We start from the raw sequence: 22,961 nt of genomic DNA on the forward strand, positions 1-22,961 counted from the left end.
TCTCGTACTGCCAGACCACGTATCTCGCCTTTCTGGAAATAATCTCGAGTAACTACGTACTCCATAACTTTTCTAACATCGATGCTGGGTCGTTTTTCTCCTTGAAGAAAATCAATTCTGATAGATCAACAGTGACAGTGTTGTGGTCCTGCCTGCAATCTTGTAATCAAGATCTTATAGACTTATTTTTATATCAACCTCTATCCCAATAGAAGGGGCTCTTTCTGCAAAAATCAATTGTCCTGATGATGGTCTTATAGACTAATGCTGCAAAGACCGAAACGTTGACTTCTCCGTCATCTTCAAAGAAATTTATTGTCTGAATAGCAACGTTTATTCACGGCTGGTTTACAGTTGCTATCTGTTTACTATAGGAGCTGAATGGTTGTTATGAACTGATTGTTTAATTGATTTACACATCTTTTCATGACATGTTTTGCTGTTGATTTATTTGTCTTTACATATCCCCTTGAATCAATTTTTGATATAAAAAATATATAAAGTATTTTTTTATACTAATAGGACTTTCCATGTGCTCTTTTTCCCCGATTTATAATTGATGTTGTTGTCCTGTGGACACGTCTGAGTTTGATCTTACTTGACTTACTCGCTTAATTGAACTGCAAAAAAAACATAATTGATCTGTAAATAAATTCCCTTGTTTATTATTGCTGGCACTAGCCCTACACATACCAGTGAGGTACCATTTTATCTTGGAAGACTTTGGGGAACACAAGGTGGGTGGAATTTTGGGGATCCATGGAGATTCCAGAACTTTCCACCACAAAAATGTGAGAAAAATGTGTTTCTTGGACAATTCTTAGGTTTATAAGGGATTCAGGGTAACAGAACCTGGTGAAAGCCAGTCAAGTCACCCTATCCTGGATTTCCCTGGGTGTCTAGTTTCCAAAAATGTATAGGTTTGCTAGGTTTCCCTAGGTGCCGGCAGAGCTATGGTTAAAAAACGACAGCTAGGCATTTTGCAAAAAAAGGGTCATTTTTCAATATGAAATGTGGTGTGTCCACGTTGCGTATTGCTCCGTTTCCTATTGCTGGCACTAGCAATAACCACACAAGTGTGGTACCATTGTTCTCGGAAGACTTTGGGGAACACAGGGTGGGTGGAATTTTGTGGGTCCACGCAGATTCCAGAACTTTCCACTGAAGAATGTGAGGATTTTTAAAAAGAAATTTTTAATTTTAGGTTTGCAAGGGATTCTGGGTAACAGAATCTGGTGAGAGCCAGTCAAGTCACCCCATTTTGAATTCCCCATTGGTGTCTAGTTTTCAGAAATGTAAGGGGTTGCTAGGTTTCTTTAGGTTCTGGCAGAGCTACGGTAAAAAAACTACAGCTAGGCACTTTGCAAAAAAAGGGTCATTTTTGACTGTGAAAATGTGGTCTGTGCACGTTGCGTTTTAGCGCCGTTTCCTGCTGCGGGCACTAGTTCTATCCACACAAGTGAGGTACCATTGTTCTTGGAAGACTTGGGGAACGTGGGGTTGGTGGAATTTTGTGGATCCACGCTGATTCCAGAACTTTCCACCACAGAAATGTGAGGAAAATGTGTTTCGGGGACAATGTTTTAGGTTTGCAAGGGATTCTGGGTTGCAGAACCTGGTGGAAGCCAATCAAGTCAACCCATCCTGGATTCCCCTGGGTGTCTAGTTTAAAAAAATTTATAGGTTTGCTAGGTTTCCCTAGGTGCCCGCAGAAGCTGGGCACTTTCCCTAAAAAAGGCTCATTTTTCATTCTGAAAATGTGGTGTGTCCACGTTGCGTTTTGTGCTGTTTCCTGTCGTGGGCATGAGGTCATCCCACACATGTGAGGTACCATTTTTATTGGGAGACTTAGAGTAACACAAAATTGTAGAGCAACTCTTATTACCTATTGACTTTAGATGCATTTCTGCCTTCCAAATTAAAGACAATGTGTAAAAAAGAAGTCATTTTGAAAAATAACCTATAATTCTCATGCTAGTATGGGTACTTCCAATTTCAGAAATGTGCAAATATCTACTGTCTAACTCCATATTTTGTTCCCATTTCAGAAGTACATAGGTGTCTTTCATACCGATTTTTCCATGTATACATTTTCCCAGAATAATTGCTAAATACCCGGAACATAATAAAAAACCATTGCAAGACGCTGCTTAGTTATTGGCTCTGGGTTCATCGGGTTCTTGGTGAACCTACAATTCCTATATATCCCCACAACCAGAAAGGTCCAGCGGATGTAACGGTATATTGCTTTCAAATAGTTGTCATAATTAAAAGAAGTTACAGGTGAAAACGTTGACACAAATGGCTGTTTTTTTCTATATTTAACTGTTAGCTCCTATAAAGAAACCTTGACGGATCTACACAAACAACCCCTTGCTGAATTCAGAATTGTATCTACTTTTTAAAATGTATAGTTTTCCAGGATAAATTGTTGCTTTCATACCCATTTCTACCATGGAAGAAGGTTGAAAGCACAACAAATAGCAAAAATTGGCTTTATCTCGATAAAATGCCAAAACTGTGTGAAACATTTTGGTTTTCTGACAAAAATCTATAATTCCTAAAAGATTGGAAAACGGTGATTTCAGCCCAACAACCCCTTTTTTATACCATTTGCAGGGAAAATAAACAGCTGCTTTCATTTGCTGCACCTTTCTCCCATTTTCCCCCAAAAAACCAAAATGTTGCTGTATTTTGTCTAATTTTGGGGTCCCCTGCAGTGAATCCATAAACCCTGGGTACCTTTAGAATCCCAATGATGTTGGAAGAAAAGGACGCAAATTTGGTGTGGATACCTTATGTGGTCAAAAAGTTACAGGGGCCTAAGCGCAAACTACCTCAAATAGCCAAATAAAGGCTTAGCACAGGGGGGAAAAGGCCTAGCAGCGAAGGGGTGTTTTAGGACATTACGCCCTCATAGGGTGGAATGCTCTAATAGCCTTATGGTCTGCTGAAGCAAGCTATACCAGCCACTAAAGGCTGCTTCCCTTATTATAGGCCCTTGCCTTCAGCTTGGGCCTATAACGCTGGAGTGGTCCTTTAATAGCCTTTATATTCTGCTATGGCAGGTTATAGCGCCATACAAAAGAACTTGCCACCTACCTGTGTGGCTTCAGACCTATGTATAAGCATCCTACCCTCCACTTATTATTACTTCCCAATCTTTTAAAGTCAAACACATGTGTAATGAGTCCTATTTAGTATAGTAATATTTGCACTGCGTCCTTTGTGGAAATTATGTGAAATGTCCCAAAAAATAATGTGAAATTACACGCTAATTATACACATTTTTAGTGCAGTTGAGTCCATTTTTTGCACGAGGAAGCATTTTGCGCTAATGACATGGAGAATGGCATTGAGCATGAACAATAGTTGCTAATGTTTGGTTCGTTCGTGTTCTTCCTGTTTTCTTGTGACCCAAAGTCTCAATTACACGATGTGTCATAATGGTATAATTTCAGTCATTTCATGTAGCAATTGTGAAGTGAAATGCCAGATACAATGCAAAATTACACCAGTGTAAATTAAATCTTCCCTGCACATGCTCTTAAATTGCACAAGTCTGACTCCAGCTCTTAAGGCCGCCTTTCTCTGATACCACACAGCTTCCTCCTATTGTACCATATAATTCCCCAAAGTATTTTTTCTCTACAATGTACTTTATGTCATTCCAGGGTTTCTGGGGATTTTTTTTTTTTTAAACATGTTTTTATTGAAACGTTTGCAAAATACAACATTTGCATCAATGACAGTAAGCGCACAATCACGTTACAGTAGATCAAGAGGAATTGCGTTTTCAATTATTTCGTTTTGGAGCATATGCAGTTAAACATAAAAGAATTAGGCTAGGAATCAAGTTGACAATTATCACTCCTGATTTACGTCCAGCTAGTCTGTAACCCAAGTGCATCCCCTCTCTAAACCTCATCGTCCTCGTCATCTGAGTTTTCTAGGTCAACCTCTGGCAGTGGTTCACATAAGTCCCCTCTGAAAGTGTTCCACAGTGTTCCACAGCGCCCAGATTTTGTTCCATTTACGCGGACTTCCCCTGCTTTCATATACTGTGCGTTCGGTTACCATGATTAAATCCATGTTTCTACACCATAATGCTAATGTGGGGTGGTCTGCCGCGCTCCATCTCAGCTCTATGTCTTTCTTCGCTACCATGCACCGAGGGTACACCAGACCTGGCCATATCGAGTGAGGTCAGTGGGGTCTCAGAAATTGAGGAGACATTTTCGTGGCTCGGGCAGAACGAAGATTTCTAATGTCTGTGAAATGGTGCACAGGACCTGTTGCCAGTATTCCACTATGATAGGGGAATCCCACAGGGTATGGTAAAATGTGCCCTCCTTCCCGCACCCCCTGAGGCGGAACGGGTGTGTCGCGCGGTGTATCTTGTGTAAGGTGGTCCTGGTGTAATACACACTATGTAATATTTTTAGTTGTACAAGAGGGAACTTAGCCGAGATGTCCGCCTCCGTAGGGGACGCCAGGGCAGCAAACCACTCCGATTCATCCATATCTCCCACCTCCACTATCTATCGGTCTCGAAGTTTAAATGTAGGGTCGGGCATATTATTAAGAAGTTTACGGTAAGTGAGGGATGTAGCACGCTGCTGCATGAAGTCTGTGAGCGGACGGTCCTCCAATGGCGAAGCCTCTGGGACGTCGGTATCGACCGGGAGCGCTGTTAGTAAAGTATGCCTAATTTGCGCATATCTGTACGTTTCAGTCAGCCCTAAATCAAATTGTTGTTGTAGTTGTGTAAAAGGAATCACCGTCCCCTTATCCCACATGTCACCCACTGTGGAAATTCCCATATTATCCCATTGTGTGAAGCCTTTACTGTTTCTTAGTTGCCCCAATGCCCTGGTGTCCCAAAGCGGGGTGAGTTTGGTAATGATTCCCTTCCACCCCAATTTTGCCTGTGCTGCATACCACAATGCCACCGTCTGCCTCGTGGGTCCTATTAGTCTCGCTGCCTGACTTCTATTGTATAGTACCACCAGCATGTTGTTTGTGCCTAATTGTATTCTATCTGCTCGGTATGCCGGATCGTCTTGGGGTGCATGAATCCACTGGTTGATGGTTTTAAGTTGTGCCGCCTAGTAATATAAGTGCAGGTTCGGTAGTGCAATTCCGCCGTCATACCAGCTCCTATTCAGTTTAATTTGGGCTATGCATGGCGGCAAGTTGCCCCAAAATAGGGCCGAATCTAGTGCTGCAGCTTGCCTAAAATACTGTGGTGGTATCGGAAATGGCGTGTTATCGAGAGCGTAGAGGAATCTCGGTAGAGCCATCATTTTATATAAGGCTGCTCTACCCAGTAATGTTAGAGACAGAGACGCCCAGTGCTTGACGTCACGCTTTAGGCGCTCTAGAGGAGGTGTCAGATTCATTTTGATGAATTCCGCGGCTTCCCTAGTGACATGTATACCCAGGTATTTAAAGGAGTCGCTAGCTATTACCATCGGGCAGTCGGCGGGGAGCAAAGGATTTGGACCTCGTAAGATGAACAGTACCGATTTGGACCAGTTTATTGTGTATCCTGATGTGTGCCCATGTGTCTTACAGAGTTCAAGAAGTTCTGGTATACAATGGTCAGGATCCGTCAAGTAGAGCAGCATGTCGTCGGCGTAGAGGGAGACAAGATCTTCCCATCCCGCTGTCCAACGAATGCCTTTTAATAATGGGGTTGCTCTAATTAAAGTGGCCAATGGTTCTAGCGCTAATGTAAACAATAACGGCGACAACGGACAGCCCTGGCGCGTTCCCCTGGCAAGCCGTATAGTACGCGATATGTGACCATTGGCCGCTACTTGGGCCACCGGTTGAGGGTAAAGGAGCCGTATCCAGGCCTGACATTTAGGGCCGAAGCCCATATGTCTGAGGACCGCAAAGAGGTATTGCCATTCCACCAGATCGAAAGCCATTTTGGCGTCCAGGGACATTATCACTGCAGGCTCCGAAAGTGTCGGAGCACGCGCCAGTATCCCATGTACCCGCCGGAGGTTAAGAGCGGTGTTTCGGTGTAGCATAAAGCCAGATTGATCCGGGTGGATCAGTTGATGGAGGTGAGGCATTATCGGTTCGCTAGGACTTTTGCTAAAATGTTGGTTTCTGCATTAAGGAGTGACATTGGGCGATATGAGGCGCACTCTGTTGGGGGTTTTCCTGGCTTGGGAATCGCCACTATCGTTGCTGTGCGTTGGTTAAGCGGGAGCACAGTCACCTTCAGGCAATCGTTATAGATTGCTAACAGCGGTGCACTGAGTGTGTCAGACATGAGCTTATACCATTCTATGGGGATCCCGTTGGGGCCCATTGCTTTTCCAGATTGTATGGTTCTTATAGCAGACTGCAGTTCGTCGGCCGTAAGGTCGACTTCAAGGTCTGTGACTGCCTGGGGTGGGAGGGTGTGCTTTGCTATGTGGCTAAGTGAGGCGAGGGCCTCAGACTCTGTTATTTCCCTTTCTGGGGTATAGACGTCTTCGAAGTGGTCCGCCAGGGTATGTACTATCTCCTCCGGGTGCGTCTGGAAGATGCCTGGTGTCGAGTATAACTGTTGTATCCCTCTAGGCCCAGCCTGTTTGCTATCCAGCCATGCCAACATTTTCCCCGCTTTATCTTCTATGTTGTACACTCTGTGTGCTGTTGCAGTGATGTAGTGTATGGTCTGGTGCTTCAAATGGTCCTGGTAGCGCAGCCGCAGCAGCTGTAGGTCATGGGCCGAGTCCAAGGAGGGATTTGCCATGTGTGCTGTATGTGCAGTGTGTAGGGCGAGCTCTATTTCAGACAGTTCCTTTTGTCATAGTCGTTTATGTTTTGTGATGGAGGCTATGGCCTGTCCTCGAAGGACCGTCTTATATGCCTCCCATAATGTGGACGGTGAGTCCACTGAGTCAGTGTTTTCAGCAAAGAAATGCTTAGTAGTGTTTTTAAGTTCTTTTCGTACGCCTGGGATTTGCAAGTAATTAGGGTAGATGGGGTAAATTCGCTTGCGTGTTTTCTCCCTGCAAGAGAGGGTCAGCAATACAGGCGAGTTATCTGAGATGCCTCTGGGTTTGGTTTCTACATCTTCGACATTTTGTAATCTCGACCCCACCATTAGAAAGTAGTCAATCCTCAATAAAACTATTGTTTACTGTGGAGTGGTATGTGTACTGGGTCGCTGCTGGGTGTGTGTGTTGCCAAATGTCTGTTAATCCCATTGCCTCAGTAAAGCACTGGAAGCGGGAGCAGCCTGACGTCGATGGCTGCACTGGAAATTTGTCTACTGTCGTGTTCATGGTAGTGTTGAAGTCACCCCCCCAAAATGAGTTCCCCTTCCGGTAGAGTTAGGAGAAATGCCCCCAGTGCAGGTAATGCCACCGATTGTAATGCCAGAGGCACGTACACCGAGACTATGTTGAGAAGTTTTCCATCCCATTGGCCTTGGATCGCTGCGAAACGACCCTGGTCATCTGTCTTAGTCTGTAGTGGTATAAACGATGAGGTCTTTTTAAGGAGAATGCCTGTCCCTCTTGAGCCTGAAGTGAACTCAGCGTGTGTCGCCATCTTGTACCCCCGTCTATCCAACGCCAAACAGGCCTCGCCCATGAGATCAGTCTCCTGTAAAAGGACTATAGTTGGGCTATGCCTTTTCAGAGCCTGCAGTACCAGACCCCTCTTTATTTTGTCTCCCAGGCCTCTCACATTCCATGTCAGTATTCTCAGGGGCGGTACGGGGGAGTCCTGCGTCGCATTGCAACTGACGTTACCTCGTGGACTGCGCGCCGGGGAATGCCTGCCAGATGTTGGGGATGCGCTGACGTGTGCCGACATCTAAACGTCTGCGGTGTTGTCGCAGTCCCACCGTGTGTGTTCCCACTATCTCAGTCATAGTGCAACTGTTCTCCCTTCGTGATTGTAGCGTGTGCCTGTCATCTATTCCTGCCATTACATTGAAACATAAAATAACCAAAACTTTCCCGTCCCTCCCCTCCATCGCCCTGCTTCCCTGCTCAACTGACTCAGAACTGCCCGCCACCCCAACTTGGCAGAGTGCTTTATCCAAACCCAAACCATAGTACTTGCACCCCGCATACCCCCCGGGCATGTCTCAGTCCAGAAGCCTGAGTCAGGCCATTTCGAATAGCCGGTGCAGTGATTGGAACCGGCTGGAGCCCAGAGGCTAACTTTCATTGTTCAAGTCTGTCTTCATCTGCCCCCAGTCGGGGGGAGCGGCTCGGACCTTCTCGCTCACGTTCCTGTGCTCCAACGCGGTCGCCTTCATGTTGCTGTCGGTGGTTCCTGTTGGTGTGTCGCTGTGTTCCCGCCTGCCGCCATCCCGCCATATCTGGTGTGTCGAAGAACCATGTTTTACCGTCGACTACAACTCGGAGTCGAACCGGGAACAGCATGGAGTAGGGCAGGCCACGCGTCCTCATTTCCTTTTTGACTTCCAGGAAACTTCTCCTGCGACGGGGGCGACCTCCGCCGTGTAGTCCGGGAAGAACGCAAGTGTGGAGTTTTGTATGCGGATCGGTTGGGATGTCCTTGCAGCTTGTAGGATTGCGTCCCTATCGCGAACATTGAACAGTCTGGCAAGCACCGGTCTTGGGGGCGCCCCGGCTTTGGTTTACCTCCCGGGACTCTATGGGCCCTTTCAACTGAAAAGAAGAGGGACAGCCCCTTGGGTTGCAATTTGGTTTTAATTAATTCCTCTACATATAGGTCCATTGCCTGAGTTCCTTCTGTTTCGGGAAGACCAAGAATTCGCACGTTGTTCCGTCTTGATCGCCCTTCCTGATTATCCAGCTTTTCTTTCAGGAGTTTGTTTTCTGTTTTGATCCGCGCCATCGCTCTCTGCAATTCCGATGTGTCCTCCACTAGCGATTTCGCAACAATTTCGACTTCTCTGACTCGCTCAGACATTTTGTGGAAGTCCGCTCTTAGTAAGGAGACATCCATTGATATTGTTCCTACCATCGCCTGGACCGCTGACAGTGCTTTCATAATGTCCTCCCAAGTGATTTTTTTCGCCCCATCTCCTTCCGGCGTTTTCCCCGTGAATATTCGTCCATCCAACTGTTGTGAGCTGCTTTTTTCGTAGTCATATTTGTCTAATTTTGCCTGGGTTGACTGGTTTCTTGGACCCCTACCCGCCATACTGCCAACACCGGTAGGGTCTCCGCGGCGTGGTTAGTGTGGGGGGCAACCGGGAGGAAGGTCAATCTTCGACGAGGAGTAGTAGTGTAGGTGTGGTCACTGTAGCGGCGCACCGGTGATATTTAGCGAGAGAGTCTGCTTATTGAAGGGTGTGGAAGGGCCGCACGCCTCACTGCAGGTGTCCGCCCGAATCCTAGTGTAGTGTTAGTCTCGATACTTCAGGCAGGGGGCCACGCTGCAGCCGCTTGGCAGGCAATTCAGTCCAGGCCGCCTTGACTGATATGGCATCCCGCGTGCAGGAAATGAAAGGGGGGAGAACTGGATCACTTCATCAATATTTTCACCATGAACCGGTAAGCGCACCACACCGTAAGCCCCTAGACTTCCAATCAGGCTTTCATGCTGCTTGCTATGCTCCCTGTGCGTCCCGTTCCATGCACTTGTGGAAAGATTGGTCTTTTCCGCAGTTACTGCTGGCAGCTCGTCCTTTTGGAGTGTGTGATGCCGCGTGTACAGTGCAGCGCGCCGGGCAAGTGGCAGGTGCCTCCGTGATTCCGATCGGCGTCACCGCGCTGTCAAGGAAGGGGGGAGAAATACCTTCCGGTAAGGAGGTGCCGTGCAGAATGCTGTCGGTGCCAGCGGGCACCACCCACGCCTGTGCCCAGTGTCTCTAGCTGCCGAATTTAGCACACCTATGCCTCAGTACAGAGTTCGGAGGCAGCGAGCGTTCAATCACTGTGTGTGCCTTGGTTTTGTAGGTGAATACGCACCGGAGGTCCGCAGTAAGGGTCCTTCCGGGTCTGCGGCGCCCGATCTCCTCTCACTTCCGCCCGGCTATTGCGATGTGGCAGGTCGCGGCTTTTCACTGGCAGGAAGGCCCTTAACGTTTGTCCCTCTCCCTCCTCAAATTACCACCGCAGAGCGTCCTTCGACTCCCCAAATATATCCGGCTCCGCTCCGAACCTCAAACTCCACCTCGGGGGTAAGATGTAACGGATGAATGTGCGGATTTATCGTAGAAGGGTGCCTTGTCTACGGAGCTCAGCAGCTACGTCGCCATTACCATCGGCTGCTAGCCACGCCCCCCTGGGGAATTTTTAATTAGAGTTAAGGCTCCCATTTTTCCGTTTCCAGTGATTTTTACAAGATGCAGGGGTGTTCACAAACATCCATTTTTCAATGGAAGCTTGTGCTGCAGGCGTTTCCCACCTCCCACATAAGCTTACATTGAAAAAAGGATGTTTGAAACAGCCCTATGGGTGGTCGCATTGTAAACATGCAGTCAGAACTGCCGACCTAGGTTCGGTCGGTTCCAAACTGCAACGGTGTAGTCAGTCCGACATCGTAATCAGCCCCTTTGTGGTAAATTCAAAGCTGTTAAAAGCTTTTCAAACAGTTTTTACTCACATCACCTAATAGAGATATCCAAACAATTCCCATTTTTTAAATACCTGCAAGTTTGTAAACACTACCAGACTGTCACCAGGACAGAGGGTTGTGTACACATTTACCACAACCACATGGGAAGACCCATGATATTTTCACAGGTCAGGAAGTGCTTTCCTCTGTTTTAGGTTGGTCTATACACTTTAGTAGGGCTTTTCTGAAAGGGCCCTGCCCCATAACTAAGTTTGTAGGGTATCATCTCGACAGGTAAAGAACTCTTAGGGTGCCCCATATATGGTGCATTCGGAAGGACATGCAGAAATCTGGCCAGGATTATCATTTGATAAAGGGCAGGGCTGCCCAAGAAGAAAGAGGCAGACATTTTCAGTGCTATACATCTGTCTTAAATCTTTTTTGCACTATATATAGATTATAACATAAGACAGTTCCATATCTTGAGTGATGTCTATACTAGGTATCAAAAGCTGTAGAGCATAACTTTGCAGGAGCACTTGGCATAATGTAGAAAGGCCAACACAAGTAAATGGGAACCCCACCAATCTATTCCAAATAAGGCTGAATCGAAATATTCCCAATACTCTATCTATAGAGTACTCTGGATTCTCCACATATAGGCAGGGCCAGCTTTAGGGCAGTGCAACAGGTGCAGCGGCACCTGGCACTGCCTTTTATGGGGGGGAGGGGCTGTGTTTAGAAATAACATTTGGTTTAAATGCATGCAAACGTCCTTGTGCATCCAACATTTTTCAGGGAACAATAAAAATGTCAGGATAACTCTTGTGATTAATGTACCAACTGCTGGTGATTAATGTACCAACTGGTGAGAGATCAGAATTGTGTCTAGTGGCATTTGTAGCTCATCATTAGGTAGTGCAGATTGTTAATGTGCCTTCTGCAAAGAACGTATGCCATGCAGATCACAGAACTGAGTGTGAGAGAACTATGAGTAGCACTATAAAACAATTAAATGCCAGCTAAAGAGAGACTATGGAGAAATGAGGTACACTGTTGGAGAGTGGTAGTGAAGGAATTCATAGAGAAGGAGGTCATAGGTAAGCATGGGCGAATTTTGCGAATCTCGCGTTCGCGAATTTTGCGGATTTGCGAACTCTCAATCCGCAAAATCCGCGAATTCTCGCGAATTTGCGGATTTTTTTTTGTGTTTGCGCGGGTTTCTGCCAGTTCGCGAGGGTTTTGTACAATGTCGCAAATTGCGAACTTACCTGTCGGGTCGCAAGTTTCGCGAACTTGCTGTTTCTACGTGTCCAGCCTGTTTGGGACACTCTTCTTCATCACTGCCACTCTCTGTCACCACTGCCACTCTCTGACTACTCATGCCACCCTCTGGCCCACCCATGCCACCCTCTGTTTCATCACAGCACCCTCTGGTTGTCCAGTCAGTGTACATTATTGTGGCAACGCAAGCACACCTTCCCTGCCTCAAGTGACCTGAATTAATTTGGGGCTGATTAATGTGTCACAGAATATTTTTTTAGCTGGCACCTGCTTCCTTAGTGCTTCCTGATTAGTGATCTTTTGCACTTGCTAAGTGCTTTCATTGTTGCAAAATTAGTTACAACACCTGCCCTGCCCCAACTGACAATAATGAATTAGGGGCTGATTAATGGATATGAACTTCCAGCCTGGCTCCTGCTTGTCTCCCTTAGCTGTAATTCAGGACCTTTGTGGCATATGTGTAACTATTCTGAGGTTCAGAGCAGGGTCACATAATAGTTGCAACTGGCAACTGAACTCTGGAGGGGCCCCTCAGGAAGCACTACAGGAAATGGCTACTAATGATGAGCCTGAACTTTTGAACCTGGTAAGTAGTTTCAGTTTTGCTCGTATTTCTGCAATTTTGCACTTATTCGCGGGGCGCGAAGTTGTACTGGGAAGCCGTGAACTCACGCGAACAGTGCGAGCAAAATCCGCTGCTCGCGGATTTGCGGATTTTGCGGGAGATTCGCAAATCTCGCGGATTGCGAATTTACCGAAAATCCGCAAAATCCGCGAGCGAAACGGATTTTCCGCCCATGCTTAGTCATAGGGGGAGCACCAAAAATTGTCGCACTGGGCGCCAGCAGTGCTAAAGCCAAACTTGCATACAGGTGAACATCGGCAGCGTACATCGAAAAGCTTTCATTCTAGGAGGCAGCCCTTCTAAGTCCCTTGATAGCGGGGTCCCTCTTCACCAACATGCCAAAAGTCCAACTGCTATGGCGAATAACAAAGGTGAGAGGAGGCAGTCAAGCTTGTACCCCGACCCAGGTCCTATCTACCTAACAGTGTATGCCATTTATTTTCGATTCTGGTCAGCTGTCCCATGGTCCAAGGATTCAATGCTCTTTTAGAAGCCTTTTTTCCTTCAAATCCTTGTTTTCAGGTTTGTGAATTCAGAGGATGCACTTCGTTTGAGCCAGGACTACATCTTCCAGAATGCATTAGGTTGTTACTAGAAATCCAGAACACCCGGTGAGAGAGAATTGGTGCATTATAGTATTAGGATAGGTTTATCTTTAGTCGCGACAGTCAAGCATTAGCGAGTTTTATTGGCTTCCTAGAGGAAGGGGTCTTTTTTTGGTGAAGGGAAAAGGGCGTTGTGACCATATGTAGTGATTCCGCATTTAACCATGAAGGAACCTAGTCTGTGGGTTTTATTGCCGCTGGTTAACTTCAATATTTGCAATTGGCATGCTAGATCAATAAAGTTAAAAGATGAAAAAATGATGGACTAGGGTACAACATTTCAAAACAAGGGCACAACATTTCAAAACATCATGGTGCATGCAAGAAACATCCCCTTCCTATTTGTTATAATGCACACACTCAACAAACATATTTTCGTGCCCCTACTTACACAAAAGTCACATAATAGGCTGGGCCACTGGAATTATGCAATTTTTGGGTCACAGCGTTCTCTGTAAAATTATGGATTTTCCTCTTTACTTTCTAATCCATCAACTGCACTATAATCTGGAGATTTTATCAAAACATATTTGCCTCTTGCTCAAATGGATCAAAAGTAACCCTGGGCGTAGCTCTACACTACCCTTGCGTAGTTTGTGTACTTTGCGCAACTACGCGCTACACGAATTGCACGTAGCACAGTGCAAAAACAAATAGCGTAGCATCATGTAGCGGGCATTTTTTGCTTGCACGCAGTCCTCAATGTGAAGATGGCGACAGCGAGCGAGCAAAATAACATCCCGGCGAGAATTTTTCCTTGTTCACGATCAGCAACATCAAGTTGCCGATCGCGAGCGTGGAAAATAAACCTCCCGGTGAGATTCTCAACGGGGGAGGTCAGGTTTCTAATTGCGACCGGTCGCGTATGCTCACGACCGCTCGCGATGAGAAACTACCAGTCCGCGTTGAGAAAACTGCCGCTCGAGTACAAATCTACTTGAGCGGCAGAAAACGACCACTTGCACTGTGCAAGATGCCATTTACAATGATTGCACAGTGCGGACAAGCATCTGGCACTGTGCAATCAGTGCGAATAGCATTTTCCCTACCTAACTACGCAGTCCGCGTTTCTACGCGTAGCTTTCCTAGTGTGAAGTGCACTTCGCGTAGCTACGCATAGCGCGACTACGCAAACTACGCCCAGGGTTAAGTCACTAAAAAAGCGGTGATACATGAAAAAGTATTTCTGTATTTGGGAATTAAATGGGTGCTGATATTCCAAAATCTTCGCCCAGACAGTGTAAACGCGTGAAAACATGACAAAATAAACAATATCACAAAATGTGCCGCCATTGCACTGCATAATTTGACTTTCCGTGCCGCATAATTCAGTCAACCCTGCCACATAATGTGGTCCTCCCAACCCACATAATTCCAGTGGCCCTGATTATTGATTATGTTCCTATTGTGGTTCTAAGCAATGACAAGTTGCCGGTATGACGCATGTATGTCCGGTCAGGCGCTCTGTGAAAGGCAGTGAAGGCGGAGGTGGAAGCCCATAGACTCAGCCAGGCGGCCTGATTGATCGGGCACCCCGAGATGGCATATTAATTACGCCAGTTGATTGAAGCGAATAGAAGCTTGGGAACACGGTGATTCTTTACCGGTTCAAACAAAGTCCTCTCCTGAAGATCAAGCTCAAGCTAACAAGCGAGGAACTTACCAAAGGTCCAGTACTGTCGGTCATTTGTCGTCCACACTTGAAGTGCTCTCACCTTATATTGTCCTGATGAAGAATGAGGCGCGAATAACGCTTATTGAAATTGGGGGGCAGATTTACAAGCCTCTTGCGCCATTGTTGTGTCACTTTTGTGACGCAGCAGCGGCGTAAAAAATACAGCCAATTTACAACGTGATGCATCTAGGGAGATACCTCAGGCTGTAAAGCCCTGTGTTGCCGTATACCTGTGTTAGGTATAATGTATGCAAGGTGGGCGTTCCCACGCAGGAAAGCTTTGTAAAATTGACACTACTGCGTCACTTCTAGGATGCCACTGTGTCAAAACCGTAAGGAGTGACGCAGTGTAGTAGGATTAGGCCTCAAAATGCATTGCTGGAGTTGGTTGTTATTGCGACACAATTCTAGGAGTGCATGGCTTTTGCCCTAACCGATGTGTCTGAATTTCTGACGCATCTGTCAATCCTTGCGCCATATTGTAAATACAGCGCATCCATGGGAGCACAAGTGTTTCCCAGGGTGGCGCAGGGAAAGTGACGCATCTGTACAGATGTGTCACTTTCTTGTAAATCTGCCCCTCGATGTGATTTTCGCGGCTTTTTTGGGTTTTAAAGCAAAAAAAGCAGTGTGATGGCCCTTGGTAATATGCCCCATAGTCCTTTCCTTTGGAGCTCTCCCATCCTTGCAGGACAAGACCGGAGTTCCATCGGCTGGAATTGAGTATTAGCTCGATTTGCCCTCGAACCAGCTTCAACCATTCATGTCTAAGGACAGAACGTGTGTTGTGCTCTGAGTATGGTTTCATATTAAAAGAGATGAGAGGTGGGCGCTTCCTGTTTCCCACGGGTGCATGCGGTGCAGCTGAGACAGAACCTGGTATGTGGAAGACCAGAGTCCAATACTGATGACAACGCCAATGGGAAGCACAGTGAAGGCTCTCGTTCTAAGCATGTGCAACTGTAAATAGCACCTGGCGTGGGAGGCCGGTGGTGTCTCACCAAGATGGGAAGCAACACTGTATGCTATGGAATAATGCTGCCACCCTGTGGCCACTGTGGACATCACACTAAAATACTAGAAATGCTACCCAGAAATTATCCGGTGCTGAAGGATAAATCAGACATGCTCTCCATTTGTATGGTACTTAGGGGCATATTATCAAAGGATTTTTCTCTTTTTTTTGGCTTTAAAAGCCAAGAAAGCAGAGATAAAATTATCTCCCTATCAGCAAAATGGCGCTAACACGCAAATTTGCATGTTAGCACCCTTTTTCGGTACTTTTCCCCTTGCATCTCTAATGAGATGCAAAGGGGGTTTTCCAGAGAAAATTAATAGGAGAAATGTTGTTAAGCAACATTTCTCCTATTATCAAGGATATCGCTAACCCTGTTAGTGATGAAAAAAAGCAGCGCTAACCGCGGTTAGCACTGCTTTTTTTACACCTGGTATTTTCCTGACTTAGCCATGATATCCTATGGAAGGTGGATATCATGGCTAAGTTTGTGAGCCCCTATCATCAAGCTAACGCCAAACTTCGAGAGATTATCATTGGTTTTCCAGCGATAATCTCTCATTTGGCAGTTAGCGTGAGGATTTTTATCACTTCTTAGATAAACGTTGCTAATAGCAAGTTATCTCAGCGATAAATTCCGGCGATGCTTAGCGATAACAAAATCGTTGCAAAGCCTCATTAGCGATAAATATCGCTTCTCAGTGGCACCGAAGAAACCTTAATTTCTTTCTTTAATTGGATCAACACATGTGACGATCACTTAAGGTTCACTTATGAAAAAGATACGGACACACTGGTCTTCCTAGACGTGACGATTACAAAAGAAAATGGAAAACTGACAACAGTCACCCATTACAAACCAACCGCCAAAAACAATCTATTACAATTTGAAAGTTTTCACCCGAGACCATTACGTGAAAACTTACCCTACGGGCAATTTCTGAGGATCCGCAGAAATTGTAGCAAACTGGAAGACTATAAAAAACAATCCCACGACCTTACCCAAAAATTGCGTAACCGGGGTTATCCAGAAAGAATCCTCCAAAAAAGCCAAAAGCGAGCGCGAAATCAACCACGAGCAGCCCTACTGGAAAACACAAACAAAACAGTGGATGAAATCCCCCTGACCTGTGTTACTACATATAACACCATTTCCAATGATGTATCCAGAATAATAGGGAAACACTGGAACATCCTTAACAAAGGCAACCTGAGATGGGAAAAACCCCTCTTCTCATACAGGAAGGCACGGAGCATCAAAGATGCAATTGTCAATACAAGGCCCAAGAAGGAGTCCCCAGAGAGAGAAACATTAACCAACCTATGGGGTCTACCAAGAGTGACAGGCCACTTTAAATGTGGAAGTTGCAGCGTTTGCCCATATACCAAGAACACCAAGATACTACAATTGGAACCCAATAAAACCTGGACTATCAGAGGGCAGACTAATTGTAACAGTGAAAACGTTATCTACAGATTAACATGTCCTTGTGACCTACACTATGTAGAAATGACCAGTAGGAAAGTAAAACTACCCATTGGAGAGCACAGGAGCACCATCAGGTGCAAAAAAAACAATACAAGACTCACTGAACATTTTTTGTCGGCGGGTCACACACCCGACGACTTATAATGGACAATTATTGAACAGATCAAACCAGGAGCAAATCTGAATCAACGCCTGTTCGAGAAAGAACAGAGGTGGGTATATAGACTCTCCACCCACAAGTCCGGTTTGAACGATAACATCCCGTGAAATATCGTGATGGGCTAAGCACTGTATTCTTTACTCATGCTAATCCGAGCAGAGCATGCTCTTACGAACCAGGAGGCTGCTCCCCACTTATACGCGATATTTCTCTATTGAAATACCCAGCCAACATTGTTAGACCAACCTCTGTGGTTTACCTGCCATTCTTTCCTCTGTTTAAATCCCATTTATCCAATTAATTTTGGCTCAGGGCAGGAGTCCGTATGATATTAAAACCCTCTCCTCCCGTAAAAAAAGAGAAGTGGCCAGCATGATCTCTAAGGCAACCAAACTACCGGGTATCTTGCTGTAGCCAATCCGCGCTCGGGCAGAAGGAATAGTTCCCTCCCCGCTAACGCATTCTGATTGGCTTACGTAGAACCACGTGCCGAGGCCATGCCCAACCAGGAAATGCAAATAGTTTACTTTACCGGTATCCCGCGGACAATTCCGTTATTCCACGGGGCACCTCCAGCAGAAACCAAGTAGGTTTACCGCTTGACGAACAGAAGTCGCAAGTAAGTGCAATCAGGCTGACCTGAGTGCGGGACAAAAACCGACCGCACGATTGCATTGGTTTTACTTTACTGCCCGACCTGGGCAACTCGTAGCTCATACTTTGCATCTGTTTTCTAACCACTTACAGGTGACGGACACTTGCCGTCTTGGAAATGCTGGTGCCCATGAAGCGGTAGTTTCCGCCTTTAGCGTAAGCTTAACAAAGTCGCCATTGTGATCCACCATAGCGACATCACCACTGCTCACAAACAAACCTATGTAGCCGTCCGTATCGCAGCACGATAGAGATCACTTTCCCTTATTACAGCCCCCCATTTTACACTATATCCCCAGACGCCAAACCAGTCCGACTCCTCTTTTGGCGCTGGCTCTGTACTTCAGGCACAGTCCGGTAAAAATCACTGAAGCACTTTTTGCCTGATCGCAATAGATGGACCGTACTGTTTTAATCTAAACGCTGGCATGGCTCCATCTGTTGATCCTTCGATTGTGATGATGATCAGTAACATATGTGTTAAATGTAATTCATTTGTTTCGTCCACCCTGGTATGTGATCCCAACCTTCTTTTGTTCCCCCGTTTGTCTTACAGGTTTTTTCCCGAATAAGGATAAACGCACCTTTTTACACGAGATCGCAATTTGCGGTCTCCAATTTGAACTAGGGCAGGACGCGCCTTAGCGTGTGCGGACCACCCAGTTCAAAATTCACGGTCCTGACGAAAACCAAAGAATCACTTCAACGGTTGAAACATGTAGACCTAGTTATCAGTAGTTTTTGTAAAGTTTCACATCTCACATAGCACACTTCGCTATTTTTAACGCACTATACTTCTCAAGACACAAAAGCCTACCTAATTAGGCACTGGTGCCACACTGTTTTTACAAGGGTTCAAACACTCAAGAATAAATACTTGAAGTGAGTAGTTTTGGCCCTTTTTTAATACACTTTTTGATAGTTATGCACACAAAAAATAAAAACTAACCAGCTCCACTGTAGTCAGGTGTCGCAGCACACCCTGTGGGCACTCGGCCTATGGGGTGGGACCCCGATGATGGAGCATGTCACCAACCAGGTTGGTGAGTGAGGGGTCTTCTATAAGGATATGCATTATCCGACAACGGGTTGGGGAATATTGTGCTGACTCAAGCGCTTAACGCTAGACTCAGAGAAATTGTTCTCTGCCTTTTTGAGGGGATACTCCTCCATTGTTTTGGTAAATTGTCCCGGGGACCGGGAGTTCCCACCTCACATAGTATATGTAAAATTTCCCTGACTCTCTCCCTTGATATTGAAATATAGTTTAATACTCAGAATTTAAAACGTAATACCATGGTTGAGGGTTCTCTTGAATAACCAGAATTGATTTATATCAAATGAACCCATTTTGCAACATTAGGATAGTCAAAGACTAGGGAAAAAACCATTACGCTCTAATTATACCTTGCAGTTAGCATGCAGCTCTTAGACAACAGTTACTAGTTCACAATTCTATGTTAGGATTTTGACTCATAAACTGCAAGTAACAAAAGGATCTCACTGACAAAAGCAGTAACCCACTGACTTATTTACGTTATGTGCACTTTGTGATCTGCATGGTACATGTTCTTTGCAGCAGGCACATTAACCCTCTACGCTACCTTTCCACAAGTCAAAACCTCCACTTGACAAAACTGCATCACTCGCTAGGAAGAACTTTAATCACTGGAGTTATCATCACATTTCTATTGTTGCCGAAAATTGCTGGAGGCCAGGAAGGAGGCAGCCAGTGCTGTTAGAAACATAATATACTATAATATCAGCGCCTGATGTAATGGCACCGGTCACAGCCCCCTAGGGCTGCCCTGCTCAAGGGTCCTGCAACCTCAGTGCCTGGGCACAACTAGACCCAAACTTTGGGGGTGGGCTAACGGTTGGCTGGCATGGCTCCCGGGTGGGGTTGCGGGCCAGGGAGTCGCAGGGGGGTTGTTTGGGGTGGGGAGGATATGCAAGGGAAAAAATAAAAACAAATAAAAACATACCTTTCCGCCGGCCGGATCCCACGCCTCTGGTCTTCCTCCTGCTCTCCTGCTCCCAATTTCAGGAACAGGAAGCAGGCAGCCAGGCTCCCTCCTCTAAGCCTATCACAACGCTGCAATGCAGCGTTGTGATTGATCTGAGCACCGTTACATGGCGCTCAGCCAGGGGCTGTAGGGTTGGGCATGTTCTCCACACAGGCTGTAATGCAGCCTGCATGGAGAAGGGGAGAATGCACATGACTGTTTGGGCGACACAAGAGGGCCGACCACAAAGTCATTGCACACTTGGGAGTGGGCATACCACTCCTCCCCTACTCTGCTCCCTGAGCAGAGCTGCCCCACCCACCCACCCATAATAACTTACATTTATTATCATTTTATAAATCCTTTCCACTGCTCGAAAGCAGTGGGGCGACGCTCCTTCACCATAGCGGAGGAGCCGTCTCTGGGGGCTAACAATCATAGCCAGTGCTGGTCCTAGTGAAGAACCGGGTTTTTAGAACCCAGCGGCGCCAGGGACACGCCCAAAGTCTTTGGGTTCTCCTGTCTTGGCAAACAGAGACACGGAATACTTCTAGGTGGCGTCAGAGATCAAATTTATTAGCTGCAGCTAGTAACAGTAATCCCAGCAACACAACACGGTGTACAACTCAAGAAACTGCTCAATTTTGTAGAGCAAGACATCAGTATTTATACACAATATTCACATTACAAATGGACACCCACTGCAGCAAATTCTGACCAATAGAAACACATTTCTATACATTATCACATTCCAAAAAGGCTCACTTTACATTGTACCAACCCCACAAGTTAATTATTAGGATGTCCCAAATTCAATTTCCACAAGCCGGACAAACCCATAATTGAAAGCACAATGTATGTAACGAAGGAACATAAAAATGAAACAATGATAGATAACGAGCAAGATAAGGCATGTGTAGAAAAGCTAAAAGTTAACGATGTCCTGAACTTTGACTCGCAATCTCAGACAAGGATCAACTAAGGAAATTGGCCTCACAAAGGGTCAGTTTCAGATAAAGAGGTCAGTTCCTTACAATGCACCTTAGAGTCAAGAAAAGGTTTAGTTAATAAGTGCATGAACAACAAAGCCCATGTAACTTCGTTCGTCTAGTTACCTCCATGGGGCTACTTGATGGCAACACCAAAATAGAGGCACGAACAAAATGGAACCCATATTCGAGACAAAGTCTCTGAGTACGTAATGAACTTGCTAGTTAACATGACAAATTCACTCCATATTAGCCGTACTTGCTAAATATGGTACGACATCATCAAAATCGTGACGGAACCATCCCCCATTTCCTCCTTCTCCATAAATGCCCTCAATACCACGCACCAACAATGCACCTCATTTCTCTATAGCACCTTTCTGACAAACATTTCTTTTTTTATAGCGCTAATCATAGTTTACTCACACTCAGTTCTGTGATCTGCATGGTCCACACTCTTTGTAGCAGGCACTATAACCCTCTATACTATGTGGGTGGCAGGAGTGCCCAAGTGAGTGCACGGTGAGCGATACAACAGCGTGAGAGTAGGGTAAGAGGAGTAAGTGCAAGGTGACTGAGGTGACCATATGAATTTGGGTGCTGATGTAAGTAGAGAATGACACGCATTAATGCATGGTTAGTGATGGGCTTGTTTGAATGAGATTGCAGGGTGAGCAGTGAGGGGACAGGTGAGTTAAGTGTAACATGAGTGCAGGGTGAGTAGTGTGCTCATGTGACTGCAGAGTAAGGTACAGGGTGAACAGCGTAAGTGCATTGTGAGTGCAAAGTGATCACTGTGAGAGCAGGTTGAGCGGGTTTATGGTGTGAGTGCATGGTGATCAGTGTAAGTGCATTGTGATCGCTGTGAGTGCAGGGTGAGCCTGAAAGTGAAGGGAGAGAATGAGGAGTGTGTCTGGGAATGCACCCAGCATTGAGACAACACTTGAAGTAATTCAGCATGTTATTGACAGTGGCTTAGGGTTTAAGATACAAGTTCAACTATTGCTATTATGGCATTAATCAGGGATCGAGGGTGGAGGAAATAAATAATGTGCTGATCCTGCAACAAACTTCCAGTCTTATGATTAGGGTTGCCAGCTAGGTAGTAGTTTGATGTCCCAGACGGTACAAAAACAGTCGCCTAAAGTCGTATTTTCAGCACTTATCTGTGCATACTTCGAACAACAAATATAAACAAAAAGCCCTTTTTATTGTGTTCTAGGGCTGCCTGTATGATCCTTAATTGATAATTAAAGGGAACAAAGACAGAAAAGTCACATTACAAATGAATGCAAACTTTTTTATTTAAAACCCTATTTAGTCAAGACGAGATCTTTGCAGGCTCCTTAAACAACACATGGCTGGTATTTTTATTTTGGCAACACTACTTTATATTCCTTCTCATGAAATGCATCCTCACACTACAGCAAAGGAATAGGCAGATTGGGGACCAAGGGGGTACTGGAACCATAAAAAACTAAGCCTCGGTAACCAGTTTACAAAGGTATGTAAATATGCAAATGGTCTTTAAAGACCTGTGAAAAACTGAGATAAGACTCCAGACACTGGGGGAGGAGCTTCGCGGGCAAGCAAGATTGCCGCGTAAGCTCGGAGCTCCGCGGACCCTCCGACCCTCCACAAATATCCTGGTAGAAATCCTGTTCCACGGTGGTGGATTCCAATTGGCGAATGGTCATGGACGTGGGAACTGCTTTCCGCTACCAAATCCGACATTTCTAGGCAAAGTTATGTTGTGTTGAACTTTGTGCCAGGGATGCGCCATTGTTCGGTGGGCAGCTGATGATCGGGACGACGCGGAGCATGACTGATATGCAAAGCGAGCATCTTCTGTTCCTACTGGCGGAGTGTACGTAGCTGCGGAGTTGCTTATTGCTGCCTTGGCTCCCGTGGAAGCTGCACCTCGTACCTACGCCAGTGCCTGCCGCG

This window comes from Lissotriton vulgaris, chromosome 4_1 (genome assembly GCF_964263255.1).
Source record: "Lissotriton vulgaris chromosome 4_1, aLisVul1.2, whole genome shotgun sequence".
In the NCBI taxonomy this organism is placed as follows: Eukaryota; Metazoa; Chordata; class Amphibia; order Caudata; family Salamandridae; genus Lissotriton; species Lissotriton vulgaris.